Source organism: Triturus cristatus, chromosome 7, assembly GCF_964204655.1.
Source record: "Triturus cristatus chromosome 7, aTriCri1.1, whole genome shotgun sequence".
In the NCBI taxonomy this organism is placed as follows: Eukaryota; Metazoa; Chordata; class Amphibia; order Caudata; family Salamandridae; genus Triturus; species Triturus cristatus.
The window spans coordinates 1343265400-1343292165 of NC_140590.1; the positions used below are offsets into that span (position 1 = coordinate 1343265400).

The following is a 26766-nucleotide window of genomic DNA, read 5'->3' on the forward strand; positions in this document are numbered from 1 at the left end:
GTCTCTTCAACAGAACAAATCCATCGTTTTGGGAAATATACAAGATCTCCTAGATGCATGGTCTCCAAGATTCATCACGTGGTGGGGTAGAATTGAAACCATCAAGATGATGATCACACCCTTAGTGAATTACCTGTTCCATCGTAAGGTAGACATCCTTATCTCCAAATTTTTATGGCAAGGAAAAAAGGCCAGAATCGGACTGAAAAAACTCAGATTAGACAAATCCCTTGGGGGAGTAAATCTAGCAGACTTTAAACTCTACGAAACAGCATTCTTAGCTAAACAAGGATCGCACTGGTTCATACCACCCGTGGAGTACAATCCAGTCTGGCTAGATATAGAAAAATCCTTGCTTAATAACCTTGCCACAGCTGCCCTACTTACCTCCAACTTCACGAACGTCAGATGCTCAAAATCCATTTTTAAGAACACAAAACATGCCCTACTGAAATTAGATTAAAAGATTGACATTAGCGTAAGACAATCTAGTTTCAAGTCAGTATAGGACAACCATAAGATTGTATATAGAGGGAGTACTTTACATAATAGGACCTGGATTGACAAGGGTATTTTTTCCCCCACACCCACTGATTGTTTCAGCATACCCCATTACCTTCAAAGACCTACAGTCTAAATTTAATCTAGACTCCCTGGAATTTTACAACTTTTTAAAAGTAAAGGCAGCACTAACGAAAGCTAAATTATTGCCTTCACCCCTTCCCTCCCATACATATGAACTTTTAAGTGGAAACATTTGTACTTTAAAAATAATAGATGTCCTGAAGATGACATCATATGACATGATGTGGAAACGTACTTTAAAATAGTACGTATCCTAAAGATTACAACATATGACATTATATGTTCTAAAAGAGTACTTCATGTGGTATTTAGTACAGTGGATTGTACGTAGTATCGAGGATGAGTGATCAGATAGTTTCTCTCCTAGAAGTTGGAGATTCTGTTATGCTGCATTTATGTAATCTTCTGGAGAGAGCAGATTATAGAAAATCGAAAGATTGTCGGTTAGTCTCTAATTAGTCTATAGATGTGTTCGGTCTGCTGCTGGTTATGGGAGGAATTTTGCTTATTATAAAGATCTTGGCTTCCTTCTTGAATACTTAAGTGGTCTGGATTCTCCTAATGTTTGGGGGAAGCGAATTCCAAATTCTTAGTGCAGCTCCAGAGAACGCCCTATCGTACGTTCTCTTCTTATGGATCAATTGGGGTTTCAGTAAAAGATCTCTGGTGCTCCGAGAAAATATGCGTCCTCCAGATATCGTTATTTTCTGGGGTAGGTACATTGGTGTTTCGTAGTGTTTTGCTTTGTGCATGATGAATGCCATCTTTAGTTGGATTCTTGCTTTGTATGGCAGCCAATTTAGAGCCTTCAGATGTGGAGTGATGTGGTCAAGTTTTCTAGAGCCGGTTATGAGTCATGCAGCTGCTTTGAGACAAGCTTTTAGCAGGGCCGTTGAAATCTTGGATAGTCCTGATAAAGTTGTACATCCGTATTCAATGCTCGAGATGACTAATTCTTGGACTGCCGTATTAAGGTTTGATGTTTCAATTAATGGTTTCAGTTTTCTAAGATAGCTTAGGTGAAAGCGGGCATTTTTTGCCATTGTGTTGATGTGGGTTCACTTGTTTAGGTTCTTATCCAGCATAATTCCTGTAGACTTGGTTGAGACCACTAGGATCGGAGTACAAAAGGAATTCTATTTTTGGAGGTTTAGTTTAACATGATTGCTTGTTAGAAAATGAACGGTCTTCTTTAATGCCTGGCTCATCATCTTGATCTCCTCCAGCGATGCAATCTTAAAATACATCTGCATGTCATCTCCATACATCTGGAAGGAGATGTTTGCCTGCTGTAATATTTCGCTTAGTGGTTCAACATAGAGATTAAATAGTGATGGGGATAGTATTGAGCCTTGTACTACTCCAATCTGATTAGGGGATGGTAAAAACAGTTTTTGATTCACCAGAAACCTTTGCGATCTGTACTCTAAGAAAGATTTAAATCATTCTAGTAAGGTTCCCGAAAATTCCATCCTATTTTCAAGTCGCTCTAGTATTTTGAAATGGTTTACATTGTCGAATGCGGACGAAAGGTCAGGAAGAACTAGAAGACAAGTTTCATTATGGTCTAGTGCCGGTAGGGCGTCATCCAACATATGCAGAATTGCTGTTTTCGATACTATGACCTAATCTGAACCCGGATTGGCAGACATCGAATAGCTTAAATTCAGTAATGTGTTGGCTCAGTTGTTGTTGCACACATTTTTCCAGTTATTTTGGCTAGCATGGAAATGTTGGTTACCGGTCGAAAGTTATTCGGGTCCGAGGTTGCTCCGTTTTTTTTATAATGGGGATGACTTGGCCAGTTTTTAGGCAGTCTGGTAAGGATCCTTGAGATAGGGAAGCATTATTAATCTTAGTCCAAACAGGGACAAACATTGGTTGATTGTAGACAAACATTTTGGGGGAAGAGGATCATTGTAGTGGTGGTTTGGTTTTATGGTCAATAAGGTTTTGGCAATATCTTTGTGGTCTTATAGCTTGAAGGTTGACCATTGAGCTGTATTTTTGGGCATTGACTGAGCGGGTTGAAATGGATGATCAGCTTGTGCACTCTTTAGGTTAGCGGGGTTATCAGCTGCAGTCCTGACCTCATTCTACAGGGAGTTGGCTTTTGCTGTAAAGAAGGATGAGAAGTCCTCACAGCTTATTTGCGATTGTAATACTATTTGAGAGGATTTGGCCATTTTGTTAGATTGTTATTTTAACATTTTGAAAAGTTTACTCAGTCTATTTTTGGTGTTATCAAGTTCCATTCTAAAGAAGTATTTTTTTGATTTTAGAATACTTTTGTTGTAGGTGTTTCAATTCAATCTTGGCAGTTTTAGTTGGGGGGATGATGGATACTGTCTCCATTTCCATTCGGTTAGTCTCAGTTTCTTCATTAAGAGATTTGTTAAACTATGGGTTTTTATCTTTATCCGGTATTCTTTTCAGTTTAATGGGGCTATTGAATCAATTATCTTTGTCATCATGGAGCTGTAGTGTAAGTTAGCTGACATTTGCCATATTATCAGGTGGCTGAAGTTCTTTCTCGCAACATGCTGCTAGTTTCACCAAGCTTAGGCCTTTTGTGTCTCTCACCCTTTTTCTGGTTTGACTGATTGTGAGGGTGATTTCTTTTTTATGACGGGTATTGGAAGGTAATAATATGGTGACCTGACCAGTCTCAACGAACGATCAAGATTGTTTTAACAGCTTTTTCTTTTGAGATTATCCAGTCTGGTGCAAAGCCTTTAGTATGGGTTGGTAGAGTGCAGGCTTGAACCAGGGATTGGTCTTCTAGAAAATCTTTAATAACATTGACCTGATTATCATTGAGGTCATCTCAATGAAGATTGAAGTCCCCTAGGAATACATCATTGGAGTAAGGGGCAGAATTTGCTGTAATGATTTCCATTTGTTGGTCTATGAACATGTCGTTTTTACCTGGGGGATGGTAAAAAGCGTGTAGTTTGCAAAGTTGGTAATCTGTAGATATTATGGAGAGTCCAAGGTATTCACATGAGTCAAGGGGGTCAGAGTGTAGTTTAGTGATGGAAACGTCAGATCGATGGATACAAGCAATGCCTCTGGCCATTTTGTTTGGCCGGTTGATTCTCACAATGTTGCAGTTTGGTGGATCCAATAGATCTATGCATGGGGAAGATGATTCAGTTAGCCACGATTCCGTTAAGTTAGTCATATCGACTTCCTGGCTCAAGATGAGGTCAGCGATGTCTGAGGCATGTTTCACTAGTGAGTGGCAGTTGAGTAGTAGGCAAAAGATCAGTTTCAATGAGGTACCCAGGTTTATGTCTTGTTTTTCAGGGGTTAAAGTTACTCTTTTCAGATTATTGAGGTATAGCTTTTTATTATTCTGCTGTGTTGTTCCATTTGTATTTATTGGGACTGATCGAATTTTATGTTCATCTACATTGGTGGGGGGGGGACTTGGAGTCGACTCGTAGGATAGCAGTAGGGTTTGCGTTTCAATGTCTGTAAAATATCTAAGGTGTTCGCGTGACAAGGGAATAGTATTTAGCTTGCTATGGTATGTGTGTACTGATTTTTAAACATGATTGATTTTTGAAAGATAGCTTACTGAGAGGTGTAAAATATTCTTCATTTCTACAACAGAGTTACTATTACTAACGTAGCTCACCAGCCACTGTGGGAAACTACAGGTCCTAGCTTGCCACTGGCAAGAAGACGGGCTGTAATGTTGTGTTCGGCGCGAGAGCACCATAAAATCACGGGAGCCGTCCCACAGCGCAGGACCCCCGTAGCTCACCAGCCACAGTGGGACAGTACAGCTCCCAGCTTGCCACCGGTCAGAGGAGGGGCCGCAACGTTGTATTTGGCGCAGAAGCGCCATGAAATCACGGGAACCGTCCCGCAGCTCGGGACACGCCCAGTCAAAGCCCGGGCCAAGGGAGGGCCCGTTCTGTGCCTGGCAACAGGAGGAGGAAGGGTGTGGCCACCCCCTTGGCTGTGGTTTTTGACTCCCGGTTCTAGTTCTGGGCACTGCACCCCATTGAAAGGTACTTTTCTTTGCCATAGCCCTGAAACTATTATGCCGCCACTTTATCTTCGGAATTAACTGTTATTGGCTGGAATGTGGTGAAAAGAAGGAACTAACCACTCCCTTCAAGGGAGGCTGCAAATAAGAGAGGAAGCAAATATTCCCGGGATTTTGTGGAGTCACTCAAGTTTCCTCCAGTTTAATATAAATTGTGAACTATTGGGTTTCAGCCCAGTGCACTCCATGTGCCTTTTTGTCCCAGTTGTATTTGTTGAGCTATGGGGAAAAGGAAATTTCAGGACAAAGCCCAGGGTATCTCTTTTTCTAAGGAAAAGTCCACTGGTGCTATCTGCTACGAAGCGATGGATAGGATAGAGAGCCTTCTTACAGAATGTCACGAAAATTCCGTATGTTGCGGCTACTCCACCTCCCCCTCCATCTGTTAACCCCAATAGCTCCGATACCCCTCCTTTAGCTCCATTACAGCGTTCCCCTAGCCCTCTCCCCACCAAGAAGGTCCCTAAACGAATCGCACTAATGTTAGAAAAAACTACAAAAAAGTAGTGGGAGAGGGTTAGGATGTAGGAACTCGGAACCTGAACCTCTAGTGGGCTGTAGTGAGCACTTGGACATTCTTGTAGACGTACAGGTAGTCCAAGCTGAATGCCACAACAGATACAAGGTGCTCTCAGAGAAGGCTAATCGAGTGGCGGGCCTGAAGGTCAATATCGAGTCTCTTAGGGATGAGGTTGCATCTTTAAGAAAGGTGGTTGCTGACTTAAAGGGGAGGGTGAGCAGTGGAAAGGCTAAATCTCTAGGGACACAAACAAAAGCACTAGCTAGTGACCACAAGGCCCCCCCCACTCACTCACCCTGGTTTAGCAAGGAGACATGATTGTGATATAGCCTCTGCCATTACCCATCAGCCCCACTGTGCTCCCCCTCAATGCTACAGCTGCACTCTTTCCAGCCGCTCAGGAGGCCGCTTTGGCTATAATGGCTATAGTGACAAGCCGGTAGAACACCGAGGAATACCCCAGGCTAGGCAGGTGGGTAGAGAGCCCGATAGAGGAGAGGTGGTACTAGATGAGGGGTGCTCCCCTATGCCTAGCGTTGTTCGATCATTTGAAACAGGGGTGGTTAAGGATGCCCTTTACACCCGAACTCATGCCCAGAAAGAACAAGCGGTAATCTATCTTTTGGAGGTCCCTAAGCTCCCCAATGACAGACAAGAAGACCTTGACTCGCTCAAGAATAAGGTAACCTATTGGTTCAGGGAAACCCGTCACTGTTAATCCATCATAAGGGAAGACCTTAAGCAAGCCAAAAGACTAACTTTACCAGGGATGCCAAAAGATGTAGTGAAAGTTAATTTCTTTAATAGAGCCTTAGTAGATGGACTGATGGCAATTGACTCTCGTACCATCCCACTCGCTAATACCTCTATTACCATCAAATATAGACTTGCTTTGGCTATGGGCCCCCGGACCAATGGTTCTGTTCTGAAGAGAGGGGATTTAGCAAATCAGGGTGTAGAGGGGAGACTGGGATGACAACAGAAAGGAGGATTGTTGTCCCTAGAGGGTAATGAATTGACCCACAGTCCTATTTGTACCGAAATACAACAAAGGCACTACTCCCCACCTGGGTCGCTTACCAACCTCATATTGCTCTGGCTTCAACCACCGAAGGTTTGAAGGGGGAGGGAGACGGTAACGTTATCTACGATGAGGAAAGGGTTGTAACCCCGGAACACAGGCTTGACTATACCTCCACTGTTGTACCACACCAGCAGCTAGAAGTTCTGGTATGGAATGTCGCGGGGATCGCCAAAATGCTAGTCGACCCAGAACGAGGCAACTTTGTGATTTTATTCCATGAAACTTGAAGTCTGCACACCCCCCATGGGTGTGGGTACACATCTTATGGCATTAATGCAACAAGAAAAGAGATGGGGAGACCCTTGGGAGGCTTAACAATCTGGGTGAAAACTGCACTTAGATCCAAGGTCAAACAGTCCCTGTTGATTCTCAGGACATCCTAGCAATTGATCTTCCTCCACACACTGGACACAAAATGAAAAATATTAATGTATACAATAGTGGCCTTGGGCTCAGAGGAAACCAATACTATTCGTATTTTAGATTATGTCCTGTCCGAATGTACCAGAAATGCCCCTCTATTAGTAGCTGGGGATTTTAATTGTACATTTGACCCTCTTGCCCATGCCTCTTTAGACTTGACCGAGGAGTGGGACAGCTCCTGGCAAATCCCACAGTTAGACCTCTCACCGGGTAGATGGTCCAAGAGAGGAGGCCAGGTGTTGGCCCTCACATTGCAGCACGATTTGAGGGCCACCGATGGTATAATGAAATTCGATCCTAATAGTGAATTGACCTTCATTAGACCTGGCTATGCTAGCAGAATTGACTACTGCCTGGATGAACTTAGCCTATGGCCCATTGTATCTGATAGGATAGTGGCCAAAAGATCCGATAGTGACCACAATGCCCTGATCCTTTCACCTAATAAATCGGGGAGAGAGTGAACCTGGGGTTGGGCCGATTTGGGTAAACTGTCCCTCACTAATAATTTGAGAACAGTTAGATTGGATTGGGTAGAGGTAAACCTGGGGGCTTTGGAAGTAGTTGAATCCAAAGTCCATGCGGAGGTGGAGGTGCTGCCCAAACTTCCTCCTAAAGTAGAAATAATAGAGAAGCCGAGTAACCAGCATGAGATACTTTATAGGCAGATCAGGGAAACACCGGGCCAATTGAAAAAAGGGAAGGATTACCATGGAAAAAAGGAGGGAAAAGGAAGGCCCCTGTGGCAGGCTGGTACAACCAGGAATGTAGAAAAGCAAAGGGTGAGTGAGCTCTTACATTCAGGGAAATCCAAGATCTGCCCTGATATGGTGGCATGTAGGGCTAGATACAGACAGACACTAGAGTATGCCAAGAAAAAATGGGATTGTTCCTTATGGTCCTTTCTAAATGGCACACTGGTAGCCATAGATAATAAGTCCTTTTGGAGGAAAGTAACCCGCTGTCTGAATAAACCTAAGTCTGTTCTGGAGTTTACAGTCCAGCCAGAAGAGTGGGTATCCCACTTTGGGGGTCTATATGCTCTAGGAAACATGGAGGTAGAGAAGTGTGTAGTCACGAGAGAGAAATTCCAACTGGCACTGACGAAGCCCTAGAAATATCTCTTGAGGAAACCAAGTAGCCATTAGCTCCTGTTTCCCAGCCAGAGCTCCTGGCCCCGATCGAATCCCCAATGACCAATATAGAGAGGATTTAGAAGTCTGGGCCCCATATATTAATATGGTAACCAATGCTATCCTTTCAGGTATGGAAATCCCTACTCCCTGAAACCTAGCTGAGATCATACCTATTTATAAGAAAGGAGATAGGGCAAACCTGGCCAGCTATAGACCTATTAGTCCAATTGACTCTTTGCAGAAAATCTTCTGCAAGCAGCTACTGCCCCCATCCAGGATTGGATCCTAGAGTCAAATATCCTGTCTGTCTTCCAGGCGGGCTTTCGTGCCAATATTAGCACCCTGGACCAGGTCTTCTGCTTTCTCTGCATTTATTAGCGAGAAGTTGCCATTAAAGGATGGAAGATATATGTAGCCTTTGTGGATCTGCGCACCGCCTTTGACCTGGTCCCTCAAGCTAACCACTGGAGGGTGATGGCAGAGTTAGGACTCCCTTGGAATTTGCTAGATATTTTGATTTGTCTGCAAATAAAGCCCAAGTTAGGTGGGGGGAGGATGATCAATTAACTGAGCCCTTTATGATAAACCGCGGAGTGAGACAGGGATGCTTTTTAGCGCCCACCCTGTTGTCGCTTTTTATCAATGGGATAGTAAGCTTCAACGATAGGGACGGGTGCAATGTCCCAAAAGTCTTGGAGAGAAGAGTGCCTGCACTACTCTTCGCTGATGATATGCTATTAATATCAAAGTCCCCACAAGGGCTCTAACAGATACTGAGTGATTTTAAACTCTTCTGTGATGATTGTGGCCTGGAATTCAATGAAGCAAAAACAAACTATAACATTTTCTAAGGGGTTTTCGCAGCCATCTAAGAGACCTATGCATGTAGGGGACCATACAATAGTACTAGTCTTTGACCATTTGGGGATCTGTTTAACTCCAAACTTATGCTGGGCACCCAATATAAAGAAAACACAGTTGTCCCCGATCCAGCAGACTTTCCACATAAGCAAGTCCCATAAAAATATGGTGTCTAGGAAAGTGGCCCCAGCATTAGAAACATACAACATCAAAGCCTTAGGAGAAGTTTTATAAGGAGCAGAACTGTGGGGTAGTGGGAACACTGATTGTCTTATTGTCACAGACCATTGGTTAATAAGATCCCTTTTTAATTTACCAGCCGGTAGTTCCTTGACCCCAATTTACTTGGATCTGGCCCAAAGAAAATTGGCCCACAAGCTGGACTACAAGCATTTAATATTCTGGCGTGGCCTATGGACAATTGAGGAGCTTGCCTTCAACCGAATGGCAATTAGGGACCTTCTGATACAGTCCAAGGTAATCACAATATCCTGGTTTAGTACTTTGAGAGATCTGTTGAGGAAATTAGGTATAGAGGTTTATTGGTCAAGTCCTGAGTTGTATTCAATTCCGAAAAGTACACCCTGGTGAAAGATGTGACAAATTCTGTGGGCACTCTAACCCAGGAGTTTACAAACTTTCAACCACTTCCTTTGTTTGAGGAAACAATCGATGAAATTATTCCACCCCTTGCACATAAAGTATTCCTCCAGTTATAAGTCTCTTCCCGCTAAAGTGTTCCGTAATAAGTGGCGTGCTAATGATTACTATGATGATAAATGTCCAGCTTGTAAAGGAAGCCCCGAATCCCTAGTCCATCTGTTATGTTTCTGCCACCATTACAAGACCTTGAGGGGAAAGTGGATAATCCATTTGTGCAGGCATCTCAGTCCTGGCCACAACCTTGATGTACTGAGAATTCTTTCTACAGACACCCGTAGAGTAATAGTCGTTGGCTTAGCAAAATGTTTTTTAGCTCTATGGATCAAACGCTCTAAATGTATTGTATAATAATTTTTATTGTATTTTAGTTGTACATATGGAAGAGATGTATCCTTTTTGTGGCTCTTATGTTTTTATGGTAACTGTTTTTTCCATGCACTTTTTAAGATCTTCGTGATCGAAATAAAGTTGATGATGATGATGATGATGATAATAGCGTTTTGCATGTCCATATATATCCTGTCCGTTTGGGATCTGAGTGTTTCTAGCTCCATCTGTGACGAAGGAAATAGATGTGGTTGCTTTGGTGTGCACACTAGTCTGGAGATTAGTTTTCTACATGATTCGACATCATTGTGATTGGAGCTAAATTTTGCTCCATCTGTAGTTTTTTTCCCATTCCATGGGTTTATCCCCGTATCTTTAGAGATATTATGCTTTAACCTCCAGTTGTCCTGTGCAATGGCTGCCGGATCTGTAGGCCAAGAGGGTTGTATGGTTGAAGGTTTAGTAGACAATGACATATGCGGTTTAGCAGGATGGCTAACTTTTTGACACTTTGCTTCTAGGGGGATTGTTACCATGTGTTCCGTGTGTGGCTGATACCGGATTAAGGAGCACAGGGCAGGACCTTGCACAGGGGTTTGGTGTTAGGAGGCTATTGGAGATAGGTAACGATTTGGCTTCTTAGTGCTGTGGGCTTCTGTCCAGTTATTGGGTGTTTCTAGAAGCAGGTTTTGGCTGCTTGGACTCCTGAGAAGCAGATTGACTGTTCGGTTATGAGTCAGCTTGCATGATGGTGCCTTGATGGTGTTTTTGAGTAGGTGTGATTATAAACTTGATCTTTTAAAGGTTTTTTGGGAGAGGATGTAGCCTAACGGCTAGGATGGTCGATTTCAAATCTGGTGAACCGGGTTCGAGTCTCGGCAATGACGCTCAACATCCTGTGATTCTGGAAAAATCACTTAATCTACCTGTGCCTAACAAAAATGAATGTGTCCTTGTGTAAGCAACCAGTGCTCATGTAAAGCTCTTAGATACCCAATACCTTTGGGTCAAGTTTGCCCTATATAAAACTCTGAAAAAGAAGGAAAAAAAGTGGCAAAATAGGTGTCAAATTGTTCTAGTTCCTTATTGGCTAATTGGATAAGTACCGTGCCATTTTAACAGGATGTTCTATTCAGATTAGCTCTTAGATTTTGTGAGGGTGCGATTCTATATTTTGGTACCATACAGAATGTTTCTTCTTTCTTGGATGTTTAGCATTAGTCATGGTAGTGTTCTATTTTTCTAGTGAAAAATATTAGGTCATTGACAATTAGGCCTTTTTTATGTTGAAGGAGGGATCTGAAATCAGCATTTCTGGGTTTTTTCTAAGCAAATTCTGTTTTAAGGTTTTGGTTGCATCTCTAGAGAGATTGGAGAGGGATAATACAGTGTAGGAATTTCGGCCTGCCAGTTTCAGATTGGATCCTGCCATATTTGTTGTTATTGTGTTCACTCTTTATCTACCCTTCCCTTCACTACCATAGCAATCTTGTAATCTATAGAAGCAGATAACTTTACTACAATTAATGTCGTTAAATGAATAAAATGATCTAAAAGATCAAAAGTGAATGCAGAAAATATGACACATGTACCAAAACAGAGCCTAAGTACACAAAATTCAGTTTTTACTGAATGAGTGTTACTTGAGCATGAAAAACTCGGTAAAGGGAAAACAAACGTTAGAGAAAAGGAAACAAAGAGGCTGGGAACTTAGGGAAGAAACGCATATTGGAGGGCGAGCAAGTGGCAGAGAAGGAAATACAAGCCAAAACCAATATGTGAGGAAAAATGGAGAAAGCAGATGAGAATTACACAAAGAGGAAGAAAGAAATAGAAGAGACACAAAAGAAGTTTTATAGAAATGACTCATTAACCATGAATTGCGCCACTTGTGAATTGATGCAAAAACATCTTTATGCACAAAACAGTCACTGGCCAAAACACATTAGTGACAACCAAAGGAGGGACAGGTCACACAAATACCAAAAACCAAATAATGGGTAGAGTGATGGCCAGATTCAGGAGGGTTCGGGGAAATAAATTAAGTTCATGAACATTTGTCTGAGAGGATCATTTGTCATTATCAAGCTTCTTTCAGGATTATCTTGCCACCTTGTGGGTTATCAGGTACTTGAAGGTTTTGGCAGTGGAAGGAAAAGTCCAGACATAGGCCCTGGGTGATGTGAGAATGTGAAACAGACACTCCTCTGAAACCCCAGAGAAGAGAATAAAAATTCACCATATGCAAATATCTCCAAATAGATGGATTCTGTGGAGGGGAGGGGAGGGGATGGGCAGTGCGTGGATACCCGCCAAGGAAGTGGGGCATCCAATAACAAGTTTTAATGACTGAATAGAGGGAGGTGGAGGCAGGCACAGTGTAGGAGGTAGGATCTGCTTCACATGGGTACCCCCACTTTTTGCTGGTGTTTCACTGTTTTTCGACCTTAGTCTGGCTGTGGCCCTGCTAACCAGGACCCCAGCCTAGCTGCCCCCTCTCTAAAATGGTTTCCATGTACATTAGGTACATCTCTAATTGGATTCTGGAGTGCCTTATAAGTCCCTGGTATATGGTATACTATGTACCCAAGACATAGGTACCTCAGAGGCCTACCAGGGGCTGAAGCATGTATTATGCCACCCCTGGGAAGCACTCCAAAATGACACCATAGGTCTGCTACTGCAGCCTGGGTAAGGTGGTGCCTGCACCCCTTACTGTGGTATAGGATACCTATATCACTACCATTGCACACACATATAAAACCTATAAGTCACGCCTATGGCAGGCCTTAACAATCCTGAAGGCAGAGTGCTTGGTTTTATGTGAGAGGGTACCCCTGCATGAGCAGAGCCCCTCTGTAGCGTTCGGAGTACCTCCTCTGATGCGGTTTGTGGTGCAGCCTGACCATATACTCTTAAGTGCATTATAACCTCGCAGTAAATGCTAACTTTGGACTGGCTGCACGGAAACATGTCGTGTTTGGTGTCAACCACTTTGGAATACTACCCCCCGCCAGTTCTGGGGGCGGGGGTAGCATTCCACCCTTCTAGAGGGAGAGACATGTACACACTGGTCTAACCGGTAAAGACTAGAGCCCTGGCATCACAAAATGGATGCCACTGCCACAGACACGGGTCTGGCCTCCTGCTGCTGACGAAACCCCGGCAGGGGAGACCTGGACAGTAGGTTTCCTGTCACAGGGAGGTGTAACCACCTCCCCAGACAGGCAGATGTGTATTGGGGCTGGGCAGGAGCACTCTCTGGTGCCTTGAAGTCCTGCACTGGGGGCACACTTGGTGTCCCTGTGCATAGTCCAGTTCAAATCTGTTGCAGGGGCTACCTGTCCCTGCTCTGGCGCGAAACTGGACAAAGGAAATGGATGTATTTACCCCTCTTTCCAAACCCTGCCATAGGTGGGTCCCCAGAGTATGTCCAACCCCCTATCTTAGTATAAGTATAGGAACCCAGTCCTTGAGACTTTGGATTGCCCTGGACGAAACTTTGCAACATATATCCTGGACCTTCGACTTTCTATTTCGACTAGACTGAAGAAATCTCCCTTGGGGTCAAGGAGTGACTCCCCTGCTTGGCAGGCACCAAAGAAGCAACTGTCCGGTCTGCAACTCTGAAGCTCCCGCCGGACGCCGAAGTCTTTGCATCACCAGAGGTGGATTTCCAGACTTCCCCGTGACGTGGAACCGTGACCCCTGGACACCATGAACTTTTGCTGGTACACCATCTTCCTGGTCTTCCTCGAAGTTGTGCTTTGGGCTCCGAGTAGCCCCAGCCTTGGGCACCGACTGCACCGAAGATCTCTGGCCTCCACTCCACGAGAGACCCGTGGGCCAGTTTCCAGTGCGACTGCTCGAGGCTCCTTCGTGATTGTTAGCCGTTGGCTAGTGGGTCCCCACGAAGACAACTCCTTTTCTGCTTGGGCTTTCCTGGTTGCTCCAGACGTGCCCCGACTTACCCTCGCTGGGTGAGTCCCCGAGACCTTGCTGGTCTGCACCGACGTCTTTCTTCTATTTCCACTTGACTTGCCGTTGCCAAGGCTTGTTGGGTCCATTCTGGTCGCCGACACCGCAGCACTCGACAGAGTTCGTGGGACAGCTCGAATCCAGCTCCTGGTCATCGTCGACGCCTCCTGGACCTCGTGGCTGAAGAGTCAAGATACCCGTCAACTCACCTGAAGCACCAGACATCTGTGGGCATTGGACTATCGTGCCCCTGGTCACTGGTAAGTGACCCAGACTCTGTCCCCTCTGCTTTCAGGTTCCTTCCATCCCCGATCCAGGCTTGGATCTCTTTGGACACTTCTCCTCTTCACGGCAGCAGCACTTCTTTGCAAGCTTCCATTGAAAACAACACCGCGACCAGACACCAAAAGACACGGTTATGTGCTGTCATTTGAAGTTGGCACGAGTGCTCTTGCGCTCATGTCTATTTCAAATGTCATCTCGCGTGGGATGTATTGTTTTAAATCAGCGCTGGGGATATAGACTTGGCGGGTGGCTGTTTACATTCACTCGTAACTGTACCTGCCTGAGTTGTGATCATTAAATGACGCTCTGCACTGGATTGGTGTCTTCTCCTCCTTTATCTGGATTTTCTGGTATCTGCAGCTTTCATTACACTGGAGACGATTGGGGAATGTTTCCCACGTTACATGTCGAAACAATTACAACATTTTTTTTTCGTTTTGGACGTTTCCGAAAACCGGCGCTCATTGGAGAACTTCCTCACTCAGACTCGGCGAGCTATTGGGAGTTGAATGCGGAGACAAGCGACGTGAGTCAGCACGTCAGCAATTTTAATTGGAGGTTTGTCCGTATTTCGAGCAAATAGATGCATACCGGCATTCAGAAAGACGTTGTGCAGTTGGTTATTGCTTCATCCTCTGTTCCGCTATTGGCTAATGAACAATGAGGAGTAGCACATTCCACTAAGCTCAGCTGTTCACAAATTGAGGTTGCTGGGTATAGCAGCTTTACGCACCATAGGCGGAATTATAAATCCCAGCTGGTCATCGTCAAAGGAATCATTTCTTCACAGCACGATCGCTGGGAGAGCCTCAGATCAGGTTTGTGTGTCTTCTTTCTTCTGTGACACGCACACATTTAAACACTCGTGTCAAAATGAAAAAGGTATTTGGATAGTTTAAATCTTCTGTGACACGCACACATTGTTTATTTAGTTTTTTTATCATCTAAAACTTGTTTTTACTGTTGTGCCTCGAAAGTTACGTATATTTAGTAAGCAGCAATGTCTGGTATTCAACCTTCTTCATCCTTCTTCTCATTGCCTGGTGATCCCCAAGTGGAATGGGACATATGGGAACCAATGTTTATTGCTTATGTTGAAGTTTTGGAGGGGGAGGAATGTGAAACAGACAGGAAACTAGCTATACTAAAACACTGTCTTGGAGGAATAGCCCTCAAAGAATATAAAAACTTACCTCCTTTGCCTAGCACGTCTGGTCTAGATGTGTACCAAATTGCAGCTAAACAACTTTTCATTCGTTATGGAAAAAAAATCAACATGGTTATAGAGAGATTCAAATTTTATTCAAGGAAGCAAAAACCAGATGAATCCATTGACACTTATGTATCAGCCATGAGATCTTTAGCGGTTACATGTGATTTTGAACATATTAACCATGACCAAGTTTTAAGAGATCAAATTCTCATGCGTACTAACAACAAAAAAATACAAGAAAGGTTGTGGACCAGTTCAGATATGTCTCTTAATGCTGCTATTGAAATCCAATTACAAAAGGTTTGAGGCATGGAGCCTTAGTGATCATCTCCATAACAGTGGAAAACGTTACAGTCATAACATCAGTCCAATTGAACTTCACATTTTTCTTCAACAGATTTCTAAATGGTTCAATTACAGTTGCATAATTGGGAATAAACTTGGCATATAACTCCACTAAACCCAAAAAAGTAACCAATTGTTCCTTGTTTTCAGGAATAGGAGCTTTACTGATGTTCTCCAAATGTGACATTTTAGGTTTAATTCCATCTCCGCTGATACTGTGTCCTAAGTATTCCACTGCTTGTCTTTTGAATCTGCACTTGTCTGCACGGAGTGTTAAACCCTTAGTTGATAAAGCAATTAGGACTTTCTTTAAATTGTGGTCATGTTCATCCTCATTTTTCCCAAAGACTAAAATATCGTCTTGAAATGCTATGGATCCAGTAAGACCGTCAAGGGTTTCTTTCATTAGTCTTTGAAAGACAGAAACTGCACTAGCCAAACCAAAGGGCATCCTGCAAAATCTGTACAGACCCTCTGGTGTTATAAACGCAATCAAATCTTTAGATTCTTCATGAAGAAGCACTTGGTGATAAGCGCTAGCCAGATCAAGACAGGAAAATACATGTGCATCAGCTAATGTTGAAACCATTTCATCTAGGTTGGGAAGAGGATGAGAGCCCACACAGATCGCATTGTTAAGACTGCGTAAGTCTATGCACAAACCAAGATCTCCACCCGATTTAATTGAAATGACAACTGGAGAAACCCAAGGAGATGACTCTAACGGTTCAATTATTTTCTTAGAACACATATCATGGAGCATTTCTTTCAATTTGTTCCTATAGGACAAAGGAACATTTCTTGCCTTATGGCATACCGGTATGGCATTAGCATGTACTTTTATGTGATATTTAAAGCCTTCGTATTCACCAAGATTGTCACCAAATAATGTAGGAAAATCATTTTTTAGTTTACAAACTAATAAAGAGTCATTAGGCTTAATCAAATCCGGTTTTGTGGTAATTGTATCAACAGAATATACAGGAGGATCAGCATTAGGATCTAATTTGATTCCTAGTTTTTCCTGATGTGGCCAGCCTAGGAGTGATTGCCCTACTTTAGTAACATACATTTTTCCACATGAGCTACGTTCATGAAAGATTAATTAAGCAATGAAATACCCAATGAGTTCCAGTTTATGACCAGTATAACCACTTGGTGAAATATCAGGATGTGTGAGTTCCATATTAGGCCAACTGGAACAAACAAGTGCGTGAGGCAGAATAGTGTACCAGGAGCATGAATCTACAAGTACATTGGTAGAAATTCCATTAATAGTAACATTACATAAATGAAGTGTTGCAGTACTTATCTCTTTAGTCACACTAAGTATAGTAATTACATCATAATCATTATCACATGGCTCTTCATGTTCTTGTAGAACATTGACTCTTCTTGGGGCTGACCTACAAACCCTGGGAAAATGCCCTTTTTTGTTACATCTAGCACACACCTTATCTAAGGCAGGACATGAATTTGAATTTCCTAGGTGATAAGTACTACCGCATCTAAAACAGTAAATATTGTTCCACCTGGTGTCGGGTTTTTGCCATCTGTTTCTCGTTTCTGTTTTTTGATAATTTTCATTCCTTTGGGTTGTAAATTTTTTTTGTTTGTCATTTTCCTTGTTGACAACATGTACATCACTTTTATCATTGGATCTGCTTTCATCAACAAACTTTTCTGAATGTTCAATGGACTTTGCTATTTCAATAGCAGCATTAAGAGACATATCTGAACTGGTCCACAACCTTTTTACTGGTATCTGCAGCTTTCATTACAGACACCTATGCACCCGGCTTCCCTGGGTGAGGTAACACGAGTACTCCAGTGCTCCCGTGGGTGTTGGCCCTAGACACCTCTAAGACCAAAAGGGTTTGCTTGTAGTCGTCCTCTAAGTGTCCTTAACTTGTAATTTTCCAACCGTGACTTTCCCCATAGAAGTTAACGGCGATTCGCGCCTGTGTTCTAACACTGCACATCTCCCCCGTGGGTCCCCTACGTCACTACCTTGGGTGGTTCCTTGGGGCCCAAGCACTTCTAAAGGCTCTAGGCCTTGTGTCTATTTCAGTCATGGTTCTTATACCACTTTATTGGTTTATGGTTTGGTACGCCCCTAGGGCCCAAACGTGTATTTGTGCTTTTACTGTTGGATACTGATTTGTAACTTAAGTACTTCGAACTCCAGCCTCATAAAGAGACTAGAGGGGTGTGTTTTATCTTAAATACATATATTTTGAATATATACCTGGTGTGGTTGTCCTTTCATTTGGTCATTCAAGACATTATAGACTGGAAAAACAAGCTGCTTTACATTCCTTCAAGACTTAGCCTGAATGCGGCTCTCCATAGCTACCACTAGGATAGCTTTCAATAAAGGTTGTCTTGAAACCTATCACCATAAGGGGTTGTTTGGACTGGTACAGGGTGCCCACTTTAATTAGTAGACAGCATATACCAGGCCAACTTCTCACACACAGGAGGCAGAAATGTGCTTAAGACAAGCACGATGGTTTCCACCTGGCAGTGAGTAACATGAAGCAGGTGAAGGCATTTTTCAACACTAAATTCCAGTCACTGCCATAAGGGAACACACGAGGTAAGTTGTGGGCTGAAGACAAGGCAAGGAAGATAGCAAATACTTCAAGCAGGACCTAAGAGTCATTCCAAGCCAGGCCCATACTAAAAGACACAAGAAAGGCAGGGTGATCCTGAGACTTTCGGAGTGAGTCTAAGATGGCAGGTTCAATGCAAGGTAAAAGAGGGATGATATTTTCTTTTGGGACACTACATAAAGTTGATAGGGTGGGCAGGAGGGGGCTTTGTAGGGCATGTGAAATTGGAGAAGATAAGCATATTCATTAGCACGGATGGTCCAATGTTGGTGTGGAAGCCTGTGGTTGTCAGGCATTAATCATCTCCAGGTATGTTGTGGAAGTGCATGCTCTCCTGACCTCTGGGGCAGGTCAGAGACCTAAGTCACTGCTGTGGCAGAGGAGAAGTTACTAGTGCAGCCTAGCTCTAATGCATATTGTATTCACTGCAGACAGACATGATAAGATGTCACTGCTGATTAAACACTCCAATTAACAAGGGAAGCTTAAGGATTTTGGAGGCCCTGGGGCAAACATATTTTGGGCGCCCCTGTCAAGGACAGATTTAAATTTATGATGCATACTCAGCTCTTTCACGCCCTCTTTGGCCAGGTCAGTGACAGTGCACTGGCACATTAGGCCAAATTCTAAATGTGTTTACATCTAATATCAGAGATAGTGATGTGTGTTTTTTCAACACTGTGACAGCAGCAGCTCACTAATATTGCAAATAATCTCTGTTACCTCCACCCATTTCTTCTATGTGAGGTCTTGTTTTGCTTTAAAATAGACTGTTGTTTATGGATGTTGCATAAAACAAACATTTCTCCGCAAAATGTCTGTAATAGAGCCCCACACATCGCCCACAATAAAAGAAAATTGAAGGAAAACAGTATTTAAAACAATTTGTTTAAGAATTATTCAAGGTCATCAGGGCAAGGCTCTCTGCAGAACAGAGCTGGCTGTATCAGGGACCCTCTGAAATGCTGGGGCCCTGGGCTAGTGCCTACTTGGCCCATGCATTAAAACGTCTCCGACAATGAATTATCTGCACAAGCACAACTAAAAGTACTAAGGAGATGCTCGCACCAGAAACTGAATTACTGTACTAATGATGTACTCCTGAGAATTAAATTACTGCTAATTGTAGTCCAGAAGCACTTCGCACCATGGTGCGGTATATGATCAATCAGAAGGCGTACACAAATTAACTGGGAGGTTATGCTTAAAGTGTTCTTATGTAGATGTTGAATGTGTTTTAGAATGGATTGCCTTAAGTAAAATCAATGCACTGAATTGCCAGAGAATGTCTTGCACCTAAGAGGCATTGGAATCAGCAGAATACTGCAAATTTGCTAAAGGAGTTTCTATTCAACCAAGCTAAATAAATGGAGCTTGTGTGTGAGTTCTTAAAGATGAGCTATGAAAGGTTCTCCGTATACTTGTGGTGGCTCATAGGATGCAGGCAATATTGGGCAACACCCTTACAGCGTAAAAACAATGTTAGGCACAAAAGGGCAGGGACTACCAGAATTCCTGCAGCGGTCTTAACATGCGGTGCCACACCTCCAGATGGCGGAAGGAGCATGGGAGAATGCCACAAAACAAGAAAGTGGTCATGGAAGCTAAAGTGAGAAACTAGAAAGTCAGAAAGAATGATAGCGCAGTGCAGATATACCAAAGGCCACTTACTAGGGATGCTTGAAAGGCAGGCCAAAGCCCAATGACCTTCGGGCAGGTCAGGAATGAAGCATGCCAAAAGCCCAATTACAGGGTGCCCATCGCTACAGCCAGGAAAGTTAAAGAGCAGTTGTCACACTGTCTAGTAATTTAAACACTTATTTGCTTAGCACCATACAGGCAGATCCTTATTCATCATGCTCCATAACTGAACTGCCCTGAACTAAGTTATTTCTAAAACTAACGTTCTTATGCTACATTCTATAGTCTAACTGATGATGTCACATTATCACATCTTCCCCTCCCTTTTATTTTTTTACAACAAAATGAACAAATAAAAAAAAATAAGATAAAATAAAAAGAATCATGAATTAACATTACCCAATGAGACTTTGTTGTTTTTTAACACTTGTGTGGATCTTCTAAGCACAGTACCATGTTTATTCATGCTATTCCTATTATATGATTCAACCATCTCATCGGATGAACATTGTTGAATTTCAGGAGTTGGATTACCATTGGTTTCATCACTTCTGAATGTCCGGAAATTAGATCTATTTCTGGTTTCTTCTTTGTTTTCGCCTTGTGATGAAATTGTAGCTTCATGCATTTTTGAGATCGTCAACGGAGAAGGCTGAAAATAACTTTGTGACTTTTTTACTTGACATTGCTTCACTAGTACCAAATATCCAACTTGACACCTTCAGGAAACATATGTATATCCTCTTCTTCTGTTAGCATAATATTTAATGTTTTGAGTCTTTATCTTTTTTTTAACAACATTAGTGTTATAATCTTTCTTATTCCCAAGATGGTACATCCCGTCCACCTCTCCACTTCCCTCCCCTTGGTTTCCCCCACCTGGAGCTCATCTTAGAATGTTGGTGTTTCTGTGATTATTGTGGAGAGTGGATGGACAATATAGTGGTACTCATTGAGACTCCGCTTCCTGTCATTATTACTTTCAACAATTAGCCTTTGGGGTTTTTGGGTGAAGCTGTGGAATCCGAGTTTGCAGAGATTGCCCAAACATCAATTCTGCTGTGCACTTACCAGTTGAGCTGTGTGGAGTGTTTCTATAATCTCTTAACACTTGACACAAAGCTTGATTTATGATATCTGAGTTAATTTGCTTTTTGTATGTAAAGCTTCCTTTAAAGTGGGCATTAATCTCTATACAATTCGATTTGCTCTTGGCCACAAAGGCATTATTTTTCTATGGAATGCCCCCATATAATTCAAACCTATCTTAAACTAATTTCCATTAAAAGTTGGACCATTATCAGTCTTTATTTAATTTGGTATACCCAAAGTAGCGAAAATATCATCCAGTAAGGGAAGTATGATAGATGCAGAACTTGAAGATACTATTCTAACTACTGGGAGTTGCAAGTATTCATCAATAACAACAAATAAATACTATCCAGAATCTAATGGGCCATTCAACCCAGCTGCTAAGATAGACCAAACTGTTTCTGGTAACTCAGAGATATGTAACTCTTCCTCATTTCTTCTATCCCTAGTGATATATTGATATTAATGACATGACTGCACTATTTAAATCGACTTGGCTATCCAACCTAGGAAACCATACCTTTTCACGTAAAAAAAAATAATAATCGTTGGAGACATTGCTCTATGACTTCATTTATCACAAGTTTTTGTAAGTTGTTTGGTAATATTATTCTTGTACATCTCAGCAAAATTTCATATGGAGCTACAGTTAATTCAGTTTGAATATTTTTTGAATGCAAGAATATCTTTTCTTTTTTATATTACTTTCAAACACTGTTGCCTTGTTAATATGATTCCATCTATTTGTGATCATTATTTCTTTCACCTTTTTAATTGTTTCATCATTCGTTGCTGCTTCTATTAAATCTTGTCTTTAATTGTACAGGTACTGCAGCTGTAATTATAAAATGTATATACTCTTCGGCTATAGAAAACTGCAACTCTTGTTTGATTTCAGACAGATGTCTAGATAAATAGTCAGCAGGATTATATTCTTTGTCTGGTCTGTGCACAATTTTGAAATCATATCCCATAAGCCTCATACTCCATCTCTCATTTCAGGAAAGAATTAGAATTTTTGGATTTCCATAAATACCTGTTAGCGCTTGGTAGCCTGTTATTATGATAAAAGGGTTTCCAAACAAAAATCATAATAATATTCACAACTACTGCTAAACTTTCTTTCTCTGGCTGAGAGTATTTTATCTCTATATCAGACATACCTTCACTGGCATGTGAAACTACATATCTAGGAGATTCACGTTCAGGTTGATGCTGAACAACCATGGCACCTAAATCTACAGGACTTACATCTACTACCAGTTCTATACCCAAGTCAGAGTCAAAATACTTCAACTATGTTGCTAACGAAATTTCCACCTTAATTTGTTTGAATGTACCCTCACAACTTTGATTCCATTTAAATGTTCTCCCTTACTTAGTTAATTCTCTACGTGGTGTATGATTGGTTGCATAATCTTTAATGTATCGTGAACAATAGCTGGCCATACCCAAGAAAGAACATAAATCTGACACATTTTTGGGACTGGAAGTTGAATTCAAAGACGATACTTTAGCAGGATCAGGTTACATTCCTTTTCTTGAAAAGATATGTCCTATAAAAGTCAGCTCCAGTTTCCTGTTCTCACATGTATCTACATTTAATGTAATTCCAGCATTTTCTAGCTGAATACATATTTCTTCTAAAGCCTGGTCGTTTTTTTTTTTTTAGGTTAGCCAAAAACTTAGATTTCATCAGTATAGTTCATTGAGTTTTTTACTGGTCTAATAACATTTCATACAATTTCCTGGAATATGTCTGCAGCTGAACACATTCCAAAGTTCAGTCTTTTCGATCTACACAATCCCATGTGTGTAGAAAATGTCATGTGTATGGATTGTGTTAGACCTGGCACCATTGGTGTGGGTCGCCCTTCCATTTTTTGCTGTTGCCTCCTGTGTTTTTGCTATGTTTTTGCTGGTCTAGATGCTTTGGGCACTTTGCCACTGCTGTTCAGTGCCAAAGCGCAAGTGCTCCCTGTGTAAATTGTTGTTATGGATTAGTGACTCCATGATTGGTTATTTGATTTACTTGTTAGACCCTAGTACAGTGCACCATGTGTGCCCAGGGCCTGTAAATCAAATGCTGCTGGTGGGCTTGCAGCACTGATGGTGCCACCCACAGAAGCAGCCTGTAAAATGTGACTCAGGCCTCCCATTGCAGAGCCTGTGTGCAGTCTGGGACTGCCATGTCGACTTGGCAAGTGCACACACTTGCCAGTCCCTAAACCTTCCTTTTTCTACATGTTATTCACCCCTAAGGTGGGCCCAAGGTACCCCTGTGGGCAGGGTCCATTGTATGTGAAAGGTAGGATATGCCCTGATCAGCCACGGGCCGTATAGGGCGTGCCACCAGGCGGTGACGTGGGGTGGGGGAGGGGCAGGGTGGGAGGTTGTAAAATTCGGCAAACGGACGATTTCAGGTAAGTAACGGAAAAAATAAATTTAACTAATTTCGTTGCACGCGCTGCATCGCCAAATGCGATGCAGCGCGCGCAACAAAATTCGTTTTTTTTTTTCCGTTACTTAGCTGAAATCGGCCGTTTGCCGAATTTTACAACCCCCCACCCTGCCCCTCCCCCGCCCCACGTCACCGCCCGGTGGCACGCCCTATACAGGCCGTGGCTGGCCCTGATGTATGTGGCATGTCCTGATAGTGAAATACTGCCAATTTTGTTTTTCACTACTGCAAGGCTATCTATTCCCATAGGCCAGAATGGGCAGTTAGTTTATAACATCTTATAAACATAACTGGCCCTAGGAACAAGATCGGTAAATAAAGTTTAGTATGCCTCAACTCAGAATGTTAAAGTGAATCTTTTAGTGAGGGTGAGTTTTACATTCTGTGTTTGAAAATACCACTTTTAGAAAGTGGGTATTTTCTTGCCTAACCATCCAGTATGCCTCTGCTAGGTGTGTATTGCATGTCTGGCTTGTGAATGACAGGAGCTGGGGAGAGGGATGTGGCTCCGGAAGACTGATGAGTCAGGGCTAGGCTGAATGGGACCAGGGTGAATTTAGAGTAGGGGGAGGAGATTTCCTTTCACCTGCCTGTACCTGGTCTGCCTTCAACAATGTTGCTACCTCCTGCCAGGAAGCTGTACCAGTGAGGACAGAACTGGTTTTGGCTGGGTACAGACACTCTCTGCCTTCAGAGAACAATCAATTTGTGTGTATAAAAAGGGGGACTCAGACCCCAGAATCTTAGATCACTTCTGGCAATCAAAAGGAACCTTTGCCAAGGAGAAGAGCTGGAGAAGCTGAGGAGGAATACTGCCCCTGTGCTATTTGCTGTCTGGGGTTGGCCTGCAGTGGCTGCTTGCTGCCAAGGAATGGATAAGAAGGACTTTGCTGTTTGTTTTGTCACCTGCTTGAAGAAAAGATCTCCAAGGGCTTGAAACTGAGCTTGCCTCCTGTTCTGCAGTCTCAGGGACACATAGACTTCACCACCAGCTCCCCTGAATTTCCTTGCTGGGAATTCTAACCTGCAAAGAGGTGACTGCTGCTGTTTAGGACCTCTAAAGACTGTTTTGTCGCTGGGAGCTCGAAGATCGACGCAACGAGAAGAAGCGTGTCGCGTCCGCACCGATTCCCGGCGCATCACCGAGTCACGGGGAAGAAGCGTGCCGCATCTGCACTTGGCTTTGACGCCTCGCCGAGCAACCAGGAAGAAGCGCGCCACATCCACACCGAGTCCCGACACATCGCCGAGAAGACCGTCGCAGCACCTGCCGTGCGGCTGCAAACGTGCACACATCGTACTTGACCGTCGCATCGCATCGAGCCGCCATTTTGTCACATCACACCGGATCGTTGCATTGCATCGAGGTGCCATCTTGTCGCATTGTAACCGGAACGCAGTAAGAAACCGACGCATCCCCTCCTCTCCAGTAAGGAACTGACGCGTCACCTCCCCTGCGCTGCAGTAGCGAACCAACGCATCACCTCCCCCGAAGCAAGGAACTGACGCATCTAAAGTACTTTTGTTTATTTTGCGTGACGCATCTAAGGTACTTTGTTGGAAAAGTGCCGCATATACTACTTGCATTGAACTGAACTATTTCTACAATTTGAAAGTCGTATTTTAATATTGTATTGTGGATTTTTGTCGTTTTTTTTTCTTGTTTAAATGAGCAATACTGATGCACGGGGACTGTAATGTGGGTGTCAGTGCTTTACTGTATCGTGGCCGGCCTGACGGTTGTAGGCCCGTATTTGTTCTTTTAAGATGCACGAATAAAGGTTTTTAAAAAAAAAAAAAAAAAAAAAAATATAAATGAGCAATACTTATTTTTCTAAATTGGTGTGGTGTCCATTTGTAGTGTTTTCACTGTGTTACTGTATGTGTTCACAAATGCTTTACACACTGCCTCTGAGATAAACCTGTCTACTCGTGCCAAGCTACCAAGGGGGTGAGCAGGGGTTATTTTAGTAGTGTATCCCCCTTTTCCTGACTAGAAGCAAGGGTCCCTATTTGGACAAAGGTGCAAACCATTGCCAACTAGCGACCCCCATTTCTAACAGATTGTTTATCAATCTCAAGTTGGTGATAAACCTTACAACGATCTAATTTTGAAAACACAACAGCACCATTAAGATTACTATTCATCTCATTTAAGTTGGTCAAGGGTGTCTAGATTTTTCTCCCAATTGCTATATTTGAAATCCGCATGTCTTCACACTGATATCGTTACTATTTTCCTTAGGAACAACAACTATGGGTGACACCCAGGGTGTTGGGCATGTGGCTACTTCAATAATGTCTTGTTGTAACAATTCATTATTCTCTTTTTCTTGTAAATGTATTGAGACGCTTCTGTGCATCTGTGCACCAGGCTTTATGGATTCATTCTTATGAAAGGTTGCTTTTCTTTTAAACTTTCTTAACCATATAAACGGGTTTGTGTGTCTATGAAATATAGGACGTTCTGTTGTGATATTTAAAGAGATAGCCAGCAGTCCCATTATTTGTGCAGTAACATTTCTTAGCAAACATGGCCCTGAAACCTCTCCCTCTAATACATGTATCTCTTCTCTACTAGATGTATTTCCATTAAATAGATTTTCTTCAAGATTTCCCTTACACACCTCATGATGTTTTGCTCCCCATTGAAAAACACTCACATCAGATCGAACTAAAGTTGTTTATTTTACATTTTCCTTATATTCTGGCACACACATGATGTTAATTGAGGCTCCACTGTCAAGAACAAATGGCACCTTTTTTGTCCAACTGTATCATCAAAGGATGCAGTCTTTCTTATACCTTCTCTTTGCACTAATATATTTGTCCAATGTTCAATTCTAATTGTACTTCTTGCATTATGTATAAATGTTCCGTTGTTTTCAACTCCTCTGAAAAGTTCTGTTAACTTTTCTAAACGTTCCATCTGTCTCATATGACCAGTATTTCCTTTAACTGATTTTTTCCACATCTTGTTACTAGTTCCATTCGCAATTTCATTTTTGAATTTACACACTTTAGCGAAGTGATTTCATTTTCCACAATCTTTGCACTGTTGGCCCATTGCAGGGCAAGTATTTGTATGTGGAAAAGACATCTCACATCTAGAACATGTTCTTTTTTTGAAAACTCAATTTTCTTATCTTAATTTTCTCATTTAGACATTTGTTGCATCTGCTCCATTGTTTTTATTCCTCTGTGTTAGACATTTGTAGCATGCCTTTTTCCTTCAGATTTGAGTCTAGCCATCTTTTCATTGTTTGCAAGTCATAAATTTTTTCTAACAACTTTTTCCTAAATTCTAATGAGTTGCATCCTTGTATATTTTGTAGACTTATGGCTTCATCATTATTGAATTTCTCAAATTCGCAAACATGCCCAACCAACTTAGTCTTGTAACATATTTATACACGGACTCATCATTTTCTTGAGGGCAATATTGGCCTAACTGCTAGTGCGTTCGACCTCGGACCT

The 26766-nt window shown here is 42.4% G+C and overlaps 1 protein-coding gene across 2 annotated transcripts in view; it reads right to left on the reverse strand.

Moving 5' to 3' along the window:
* Window positions 1-26766, reverse strand: part of IMPA2 (inositol monophosphatase 2) — a 278123-nt gene that overhangs the window by 95603 nt on the left and 155754 nt on the right. The window lies entirely within an intron of this gene.